Source organism: Triticum dicoccoides, chromosome 6A (assembly GCF_002162155.2).
Source record: "Triticum dicoccoides isolate Atlit2015 ecotype Zavitan chromosome 6A, WEW_v2.0, whole genome shotgun sequence".
NCBI lineage: Eukaryota > Viridiplantae > Streptophyta > Magnoliopsida > Poales > Poaceae > Triticum > Triticum dicoccoides.
The window spans coordinates 356,776,386-356,787,843 of NC_041390.1; positions in this window are offsets into that span (position 1 = coordinate 356,776,386).

Genomic DNA, 11,458 nt, shown 5'->3' on the forward strand with positions numbered 1-11,458 from the left:
TTAGGGTGGCCTTCAGGATACAAAGGTTCCTGAGTCATTCTAACAGTTCTAGTAGCCACTCTAACATCATAATCATTTTTCTTACTATTTATTTCATCAAGCACTTCTTTTTGAGCCTTAAGTACTTGTTCTACTTGAGTGGTAACCATAGAAGCATGTTTGCTAACAAGTTTAAGTTCACCTTTAATATCAGACATATAATCGCCCAAGTGTCTAATCATATAAGCATTTTCTTTTAATTGTCTACCAAAATAAGCATTGAAGTCGTCTTTCTTATACACAAAGTTATCAAACTCATCCAAGCATTGACTAGCAATTTTAGTAGGAGGGACTTCGGCTTTATCATATCTATAGAGAGAATTTACCTTTACTACCTGTGTCGGAATATCAGGATTAGGAGGTTCTTCAGTAAATAAAAAATTAAGATCATATGTTTCTTCAACAGGCGCTATATTAAGACCATGTATTTCTTCAATAGGAGGTAAATTCTTAACGTCTTTAGCTTTAATACCTTTTTCTTTCATAGATTTCTTTGCCTCTTGCATATCTTTGGGACTGAGAAATAGAACACCTCTCTTCTTCGGAGTTGGTTTAGGAATAGGCTCAGTAATTGGAGCAGGAGATGGCTCAGGAACTGGCTCAGGAGGTGCCCAATTATTTTCATTTGTCAACATATTATTCAATAGAATTTCAGCTTCATTCGGTGTTCTTTCCCTGAAAAGAGAACCAGCACAACTATCCAGGTAATCTCTGGAAGCATCCGTTAGTCCATTATAAAAGATATCAAGTATTTCAGGTTTCTTAAGAGGATGATCAGGAAAAGCATTAAGTAACTTGAGAAGCCTCCCCCAAGCTTGTGGGAGACCCTCTTCTTTAATTTGCAAAAAGTTGTATATTTCCCTCAAAGCAGCTTGTTTCTTATGTGCAGGGAAATATTTAGCAGAGAAGTAATAAATCATATCCTGGGGACTACGCACACAACCAGGATCAAGAGAATTAAACCATATATTAGCATCACCCTTTAATGAGAACGGACATATTTTGAGTATATAAAGGTAATGCGATCTCTCATTATTACTGAACAAGGCAGCTATATCATTTAACATAGTAAGATGTGCCACAACAGTTTCAGATTCATAGCCATAGAACGGATAAAATTCGACCAAAGTAATTATATCAGGATCAACAGAGAATTCATAATCCTTATCGGGAACACATATAGGTGAAGTAGAAGAAGCACGGTTAGGTCTCATTTTATCTCTAAGTGATTCTTTGTTCCATTTAATTAATAACCTCTTAAGATCATATCTATCTTTGCAAGCAAAAATAGCGGTAGAATATTCCATATCAAAAAGATAACCCTCAGGAATAACAGGCATATTTTCATCAACACTATCATCATTGTATTCAGATTCAAGAATTTCTTTTTCTCTAGCCCTAGCAATTTGTTCATCAAGAAATTCACCAAGGGGCACAGTAGTATCAGGCATAGAAGCAGTTTCATCATAAGTATCATGCATAGCAGAAGTGGCATCATCAATAACATGCGACATATCACAACGAATAGCAAAAGCAGATGTAGGTGTCACAAACTTACTCATATCAGAAGGTGAATCAAGTGCAAAGCTAGATGACAGTTCCTTACCTACCCTCGTAGTTGAGGGATAGATCTTGGTTTTTGGATCTCTCAAGTTCTTCATAGTGTCCAGCAGATATAAATCCCAAGTGACTCAAGGAATAGAGCTATGCTCCCTAGCAACGGCGCCAGAAATTAGTCTTGGTTTTTGGATCTCTCAAGTTCTTCATAGTGTCCAGCAGATATAAATCCCAAGTGACTCAAGGAATAGAGCTATGCTCCCTGGCAACGGCGCCAGAAATTAGTCTTGATAACCCACAAGTATAGGGGATCGCAATAGCTTTCGAGGGTAGATTATTCAACCCAAATTTATTGATTCGACACAAGGGGAGACGAAGAATATTCTCAAGTATTAGCAGCTGATTTGTCAATTCAACCACACCTGGAAACTTAGTATCAGCAGCAAAGTGTTTAGTAGCAAAGTAATATGATAGTGGTGGTAGCGGCAACAAAAGTAAGACAACAAAAGTAATGTTCTTGGTATTTTGTAGTGATTGTAACAGTAGCAGCGGAAAAGTAAATAAGCGAGAACCAGTATATGGAAAACTCGTAGGCACCGGATCAGTGATGGATAATTATGCCGGATGCGGTTCATCATGTAACAGTCATAACATAGGGTGATACAGAACTACCTCCAATTCATTAATGTAATGTAGGCATGTATTCCGTATATAGTCATACGTGCTTATGGAAAAGAACTTGCATGACATCTTTTGACCTACCCTATAAGACCCTCGATGCGACTATATCTCCCACGTGTCAAGGCACGACTTAGAGGCATAATCGCATTGAAGGCATATGTCGCAAGTTAGGCAATCTTCACAACATCCCATGTAATATATATATAATAAAAGGGGAGACAACATAGTTGGCTTACACTCACCACGTCAATCAAGTACATAAATAACATTACATCATCCAAACACTCACGGCCCGACTACGGCGCCAAAATAAAAGATAACCGAACATGTGACACTATCCCGATCACCCTCAACTGGGCACCACTACTGATCATCAGGAAAGGAAACATAGTATCGTTGAGAGTCCTCGTCGAACTCCCACTTGAGCTCAAGTGCATCACCTGGAGCGGAATCATCAGGCCCTGCATCTGGTGTAATAGTAAACTGTCAGCCACAGGGACTTCGAAAGTTCAAATCCCATCTGCCCATAACTGCGGGCACGGCTTTTGAAAGTTCAAATCCCTGCAGGGGAGTCCCAACTTAGCCCATGACAAGCTCACACGGTCAACAAAGGAATAGACCTCCTCCCGAGACGTTCCGGTCTGACTCGGTACCTTGGTTCTTCAAGACACTTCGACAGGTTAAAACAAGACCAACAACACCACCCAGATGTGCCGACAAATCCCGATAGGAGCTGCACATATCTCGTTCTCAGGGCACACCGGATGAGCAAGATGACGGGTAGGCCAGCCCAGAGTTGCCCCTGGTAGCCCCGGACATCGCTCAGTTAGACCAACACTCAGAGGAGCACTGGCCCGGGGGGGCGCTAAAATAAGACGACCCTCGGGCACCGGAAACCCAAGGGAAAAGAGGCTAGGTGGCAAAAGATAAAACCAAGGTTGGGCATTGCTGGAAAAGCTTTAATCAAGGCGAACTATCAAGGGGTTCCCATTATAACCCAACCGCGTAAGGAACACAAAATCCGGGAACATAACACCGATATGACGGAAACTAGGGCGGCAAGAGTGGAACAAAACACTAGGCGAGGGGCCGAGCCTTCCACCCTTTACCAAGTATATAGATGCATTAAGATAACAAGATAAAATAATGATATCCCAACAAGTAAATAAATGTTCCAACAAGGAATCACCTGCAACTAGCAACGCTATAAGAGGGGCTGAGCAAAACGGTAACATAGCCAATCAACAGTTTGCTAGGACATGGTGGGTTAGAGGTTTGACATGGCAATTTGGGAGGCTTGAAAGCAAGTGGTAGGCATCGTAGCATTGGCATAGCAAAAGAGTGAGCAATCTAGCATAGCAAAGATAGTAGTGATTTCAAGGGTATGATCATCTTGCCTGCAAAGTTGTCAGAGTTGACTGGATCCTCGAAAGCAAACTCAACGGGCTCCCCGTTAGCGAACTCGTCTCACGGCTCTACCCAAACAATACAAACAAGCAACAAGGACACAATCAACCACGTGCAAGGATCAAACAATATGATGCAAGGATGGTATGCTATGCGGGATGCGATGCGGGATGCATATGCAAGATTTGAGAAGGGATGCATGAACCTGGCTTCAACTTGGAAATCCAAGTGTGCCACTGGAAAGATGAGATGAAATTGCTTGAAAACAATATAAAGAACGCCGGAATCGGAGCTACGGTTTGGAAATGGCAAACAATTCAAATATGGCCACGTTCTGCGATTAACAACAAATAGCCGTCTAAATGCAACGAGATGAACATGCTTAAGCACCCAAACATGGCATAAAAATACATCACAGGGATGCATTCATGATGCTTAACAAAAGTGTAGCACTGAGCTACGGCCAATTCATTCATTAACAGGTTCAAACAAGCATGGCAAAAATGCATATGGTAAACAGATTTCAGACTTATTGAAATTAACACTTGTCGGGAATTTCAGATCAGATAGCACTCTTCGGAGCAACAAAACTATATGCTACAGGACCTAAACATGGCAAAGCAAAGCATGGCATGGATCTACTCAAATAGCTTAACAAAAGTCCCTTAGTGACCTTGAGCCAAAAGGGATCAGAAAATACAATTGCAAGCATGTGAACATGGCAAAAACATAATCAGTTCTCAGACTTAGTGAAAACTGGAGCATGCTGAAACAGATATCAAGTAGGCATGTTTACGAGCTCGATGCACTCGCTACAGAGCAAGTCATGACAAACTAAGCATACATACACCAATAATACACAAAATGAAGCTAGACATGGCAAGAACAATAGCATAGCATGCACGGATCAACTACAACATCCTCGGCAAAATTGCTAACAAGTAGACAATCTGCCCAGATTCACGAAGTAGCAAAAGTAGAACTCGATTGACTCAAGCTAGGGTGCTCCATAATTACAAAAAAAGACATGGATGGATAGAGAACTACAATATTAACAAAACATCCTTACTGATCATCCTTAAAAGAGGCACGAATCACTAGGAAACAACATGAACATATGGCATCATGAGAAAAACAGATCAAGGACTTGGCGGAATTGCTAAGTCCCTGAAATCAGCATTACCAAGTGCCTCACTTTGCAAGCTTGTGCTAGTCACCACACACATCACAAAAATACATGGGTTGCACCTCTAGAAAAATGGCAAAACCCTTAACAAAACACATGTAGAGCTCATGGGCCTATCATGCACACAATAATCATGGCAAAAATGACAAATATCTAAATGGAGTAGTAAATCTGACAATTATCTCAAGTAGCCCTCTTCTAACAACATTTCGGGCATCAAGATGAACTCAAATGAAAATGATGCAATGGAATGAAATGATGTGTTGTCTGAGTCGAACAATTTGATATGCTATATGCCTAAAACGGAGCGACGGATGCAAAGTTACGATGCGATGAACATGGCAATATGAACTAGGTTTTCGGGAGAAAGTCAACCCTCGAGATTTAGATCTCAGATCTGGCACTGTAGCAGGCACTGTAGCGGTACTGTAGCAGACGCGCTCGAGGTTGCCGGAAATGGAGGCGAGGTCGCCGGACTTGGCGCGGGGGCGGCCGGAGAGGTCGGATCCGACCGGATCCCGCCGGATCCGGGCGCGGCGGGGCCGGAGGAGCAGCAGGCCGGCGAGGGGCGGCGACGAGGCGGAGCGGCGGCGGGCTCCGGAGCGCTGGGCGGCGGTCGGCGATGGCGACCACGGCGGCCGGCGTCGGAGGGCGGCGAGGGGCTCGGCCGCCGGAGCACGGGGAGAAGAAGCCCCGGGCGGCGCGACGAGGTAGGAGGGCGGCAGCAGGCGCGGGCTCGCGGGAGCCGGCCACGGGCCTCCCGGGCCGGAGCGACAGCAGCGGGGACGAGGCGACACGTGGCGTGCAGCTAGTGGACCGGGGCGGCGGCGCGAATTGTCCGGCCGGATACGGACATGTCCGGCGCGGCGCGAGACAATTTTTAGGGTTTTGGGGGAAGGAAAAGGAGAATTTCGGAGGGGGTGTCTTTAAATAGGCATTGAGGGAGCTAGGAGAGTCCAAATGAGGTGCGGTTTTCGGCCACGCGATCGTGATTGAACGCTCTAGATGATGGAGAAGGTTTTGGTGGGTTTTGGGCCAAATTGAAGGGGTGTTGGGCTGCAACACACATGAGGCCTTTTCGGTCCTTCGGTTAACCTTTGGAGCATCAAACGAAGTCCAAATGGTACGAAACTTGACAAGCGGTCTACCGGTAGTAAACCAAGGCCGCGTGGCAAGTCTCGGTCCAATCCGGAAATGTTTAATCCCCACACATGAAAGAAAGGTAGAAATGACCACCGGAGGAGAACAAAGCGCCGGAATGCAAAATGGACAATGGGGAAAATGCTCGAATGCATGAGATGAACACGTATGCCAATGCAATGCACATGATAACATGATATGAGATGCATGACAACGATAACAACACACGGAGACAAAAACCCGAACCCGAGAAAATAAAATAACTTAATTCCGGAAACGGCAAGAGTTGGAGTACATATTGGTTAAGTTACATCCGGCGTGTTACAACACTCCACCACTACGAAAGGATCTCGTCCCGAGATCTAGGACTGAAAGAACGCCGGGTACTCAGAACGGAGGTGATCCTTGCGTTCCCAGGTAGCTTCACGGTCAGAATGGTGTGACCACTTGACTTTGAGGAATTTGATTGACTTGTTGCGAGTCTTGCGTTCAGTCTCTTCAAGAATAGCAACTGGCTGCTCACGATAGGAGAGATCTTCCTGGAGCTCAATGTCCTCGAAGTTTACGGTGCGGTCAGGAGTCTTGAAGCACTTTCGGAGCTGAGAGACATGGAACACATCATGAACATTTGCAAAGTTTGAAGGAAGCTCGAGTCGATAGGCGAGATCGCCTCTCTTGCTGACAATCTTGAAAGGTCCCACGTATCTGGGGGCAAGCTTCCCTTTGATACCGAAGCGACGAGTACCTTTCATAGGAGAGACGCGGAGGTAAACATGATCTCCGATCTCGAAAGCCAAATCACGGTGCTTACTGTCATAGTAGCTCTTCTGGCGGGATTGGGCTGCTTTGAGGTTATCTCGAATGACTTTGCACATTTCCTGTGCCTCTGTGATTAAGTCATTACCCAGCAGCTGACGTTCACCGGTTTCAGACCAGTTGAGAGGGCTACGACACTTCCTGCCATACAGAATTTCAAATGGGGCCTTGCCCGAACTTGCTTGAAAACTGTTGTTGTAGGAGAATTCAGCATAAGGAAGACAATCCTCCCACTTCATGCTGAAGGAGATCACACAAGCCCTGAGCATATCTTAAAGAATCTGGTTGACACGCTCGACTTGACCGTTAGTTTGAGGATGGAAAGCTGTGCTGAAGCGGATGTTGGTGCCCATGGCCTTCTGAAAAGAATCCCAAAACTTGGAGGTAAAGATGCTGCCATGGTCTGAAGAGATCACTTGTGGAATACCGTGCAGAGAGACAATTCGAGAGGTATAGAGTTCCGCCAATTGAGCTGTAGTGATTGACTCTTTGATAGGAAGAAAGTGAGCCACTTTGGTGAGTTTGTCGACGACAACGAATATAGCATCATTGCCACGCCTAGACTTTGGAAAACCAGTCACGAAGTCCATTTCGATGTGGTCAAACTTCCACTCTGGAATGGCAAGAGGTTGGAGGAGACCAGCTGGTCTTTGGTGTTCTTCCTTCACTCTTCTGCAGACATCACATTCATTCACGAATTGAGCAATCTCGCGCTTCATTCGAGTCCACCAATAAGTCTGCTTGAGGTCCTGATACATCTTCGTGCTCCCAAGGTGGATGGAGAGGAGAGAATTGTGAGCCTCGTTCATGATCACTTTACGGAGTTCACCTTTGGGTACAACATTACGGTCCTCGAAGAAGAGAGTATCCTTGTCATCAAGGCGGTAACACGTGTACTTGGGTTGACTCTTGGCAATCCCAATCTTCACCTTTTTCACCATAGCATCAAGAAGCTGGGCTTGGCGAATCTGGTCTTCCAAGGTATGAGAGACTTGAAGGTTGGCGAGGAAACCTTGAGGAACAACTTGCAGATTAAGTTTGCGGAAAGCTTCACAAAGCTCGGTTTGGTAAGGCTTAAGAATCAGGCTGTTGCAATAAGCTTTCCTGCTCAATGCGTCAACAATCACATTGGCCTTGCCTGGAGTATACTCGATACTCAGATTATACTCTTGAATCATTTCAACCCATCGAGTTTGCCTGAGGTTGAGATTAGGCTGAGTGAATATGTACTTGAGACTCTTGTGGTCAGTGAAAATGTCCACTTTTCTTCCCAATAAGAGATGTCTCCAAGTCAAAAGAGCATGCACAACTGCCGCCAACTCGAGATCATGAGTGGGGTAGTTCTTCTCATTGGGCTTCAATTGGCGAGAGGTATAAGCAACAACTTTTTTCTCTTGCATCAACACTGCGCCAGGACCTTGGAGAGAGGCATCACAAAAGACCTCGTACGGCTTGGATTCATCAGGCGGAGTGAGAACTGGAGCAGTGATCAATTTCTCCTTCAAAGTGTTGAAAGCAATGTCACACTCTGTCGGGGGCGATGCTGATTCCCGCCAACACCTATGGGGACAGGGCCCCTTTCGGTTCGGTGGGGGGCGGAGAGCGCACAAAGAGCGGATCGAGGCAGTGCACGCGGGCGATTTTACCCAGCTTCGGGCCGCACGGATGCGTAAAACCCTACTGCTGCTTGTCTGTGTATATTGGATTCTTGCTCAGGAGCGATGGACGCTGCCAGACCGAGCGTGAGAGTGTTCCTGGTGTTGAACGAGCCGAACTGGCCGAATTTTCCCTCTTTTTCCCCTCTTTTCCCCACGTTGCGCTTGCGCCTCCTTTTATACTCTCAAGGGGTCACCGACAGGGGGCAACGTAGACAAGAAGGGTAAAAATGGAAAAAGATGCAGTAGGTGCAGCTACCGCTACTGTGGATACAGTGCGCCCTACCTAACTCTGACGGCAGGGGACAAAGGTATTAAATGCCTGTCTGAGTCTCCTAAACAGTGCAAAAGGTGACCGTTAGGAGTGCCACCGTTTGCCACGATGGGCTTCTCTTCATCTCCGCTTGCCACCACGTACCCCTAGCTGCACGGCCTCCCGCCACGTGTGCTTGGGAGAGTCCCAGAGCGACACGTTAGCAGGTAAGCTGGAGCGCGGGCACGAAGTGGGGGTTTCCCGCGGCAAGCTCCTTGCCGCGGCTGTCGTCTTGTCGCGTCCGGAAGCTTGTCGCTCGCCGGATCTTGCCGGGACGCAGGGCGCGTCGCGGCAAGCTTTCTTGGTATGTCTTGAGTGGCCCTCCCGGCAAGCTCCCCTTGCCGGGGTCTTGTCTCTTCCCGGCAAGCTCCTCTTGCCGGGGCCTTGGTTGGCCTTCCCGGCAAGCTCCTCTTGCCGGGGCCTTGGTTTGAGTACTTTGTTCTTGAATGGTCTTCAAGGGAACCACGGAGGGTCCTGGCGGTCACCCGACAAGCCTTGCCGCGGGGCGCTGCAACTGCCCGTGCACGAGTTCGGGGTAATAGGGTACCCCTACTCTAGTACACCGACAGGAGCCCCCGGGCCTGGACCATACACGGTGCCGAGCGCTGTTGGGCCAGGTCCAAAACAGTGCACGGGCACGCGCGGCCTAGGTCACGCCGAATCTAACTCCGTTCCCACCGCGCACGCCCAGAATGGCACGCGTCAAACGCGGCGTCGTGGGAGAGATCGTGGGTGGCGTGCGTGGGGCTAAGCCCCCCGAGCATGCGTCAGGCCACAATGATGGGGACGATTCACGCCCTCCTCCCTAAACGGAGGCAGGTGTGGGGGCGTGGTGCATTTACTGGACGGGGCCGGCGCGCGGTTTTCGGGACGTCCACTCCCCGCGTTCACGGGGCGGAGCGAGGCCGCCTCATCTGTCGCCTTGGTTCTGCATCACCGCCACGCGTCTCCCATGCGCTTGGGGTCACGGACGGTGGAGTGGGAAACTGGGCCGTCGCGAGCGGGTTGGCCCCGACTCCCTGCCCTTCCCGTGTCTTGATTCGCTGAGCGGGGCGGTCGAGCCCCCACCTCGCTCCTTTATAAAGAGCGGGATGGGAGCACTGAAACCCGCACTCTCTCATCTTCTCCTTTCTTCAGCTTCTGCTCCCCTTTCTCCCATCTGCCATGGAGAAAGGGAACTCAGGCCCTTCATCAGTGGCGGCGAGGGTCGCCGCCAGACAGCGCATCTCTCCCTCTTCCGCGCCCATGGTGACAGAGCCAGCCATAAGGGGAAGAGGGAGGGGGCGAGGTCGCGGACGAGGTCGAGGACGAGGTCGAGGCGCTCGGGGAAGAGGCGGACGGGGCGGCGCGTCAGCTTCACCTCTGCCGGCGGCTTCTTCCCCCACGGCGGTCCATATAGGGGACGACCCTTGCGAGTTCTTCGTCAGGCTGCGCTGGGCGCCTCGTCGTCGCCTCCGGCTTCTAGCTCCATTTGCGCGCGCGATGGAAGTGGAGCCGCCCGAGACGCTGAGACCTCCATTTTAAGTTGATGGAGGGCGATCTCCTCTCCGTCAAGGCCTTCGGGTGCTTCGGCACAACTTTTGCCCTTTTCGCCTCCTTGACCTGCCTCCAGAAAAGGGGGACAGGAAAGGGATTACGGGCATCTTATCTTTTTAGTTTGTAAGCCTTCGGGCCTTAGCTGTATCTAGAACTTGTAATCCTCTCTTTCATGTTTTTCATCCTCTATGTACCGTACCTGAGTGGGATGTTTTTTTAATGAAAAGGGGATGCTTGCCGGGTTATTTGTCTCGCGAGTTAAACCCACGCCAAGGAGCAAATCCTTGGTATCCCTCGGACAGACATTTCATCTCCCGGCAACAGGCCCTGCCGCCTTCCCACGTCGCTCAACCTTTCTCACGCTTTTAACGGAGGCAGGAACGAGGTGGGTGCGGTCTCCTCGTTTCATCCTTTTGCTGCCTCGACTACGACCAAACTTGGCCCCGAGAACGAGCCCCAGGGCCTAGAGTCGAGGGAGCACGGCAGTTTCCGGGGAGAAACGTGGTTTCGCTTTCCCTAGTCCATAAGAGGATGCATGATGAGGGATGAAAGACTTATCTGATAGTGCAGCCCTCGGCAACTCTGGTTTGCCACGGACGATTCTTGGCACTCACAGCCCCCAGCGATACTGGCTTGCCGGGAAGGCTTTTATCTTCAGCAGAGAACTTTGACGTTCTCGATGCCGGCTTCCGGCAAGGTCGTTGCCAGGAAGGCTTTTATCTTCAGCAGAGAACTTTGACGTTCTCGATGCCGGCTTCCAGCAAGCTGGTTGCCAGGAAGGCTTTCATCTTCAGCAGAGAACTTTGACGTTCTCGATGCCGGCTTCCGGCAAGCTGGTTGCCAGGAAGGCTTTTATCTTCAGCAGAGAAACTTGATGTTCTCGATGCTGGCTTCCGGCAAGCTTGTTGCCAGGAAGGCTTTTATCTTCAGCAGAGAACTTTGACGTTCTCGATGCCGGCTTCCGGCAAGCTCGTTGCCAGGAAGGCTTTTATCTTCAGCAGAGAACTTTGACGTTCTCGATGCCGGCTTCCGGCAAGCTCGTTGCCAGGAATGCTTTTATCTTCAGCAGAGAACTTTGATGTTCTCGATGCTGGCTTCCGGAAAGCTCGTTGCCAGGAAGGCTTTTAT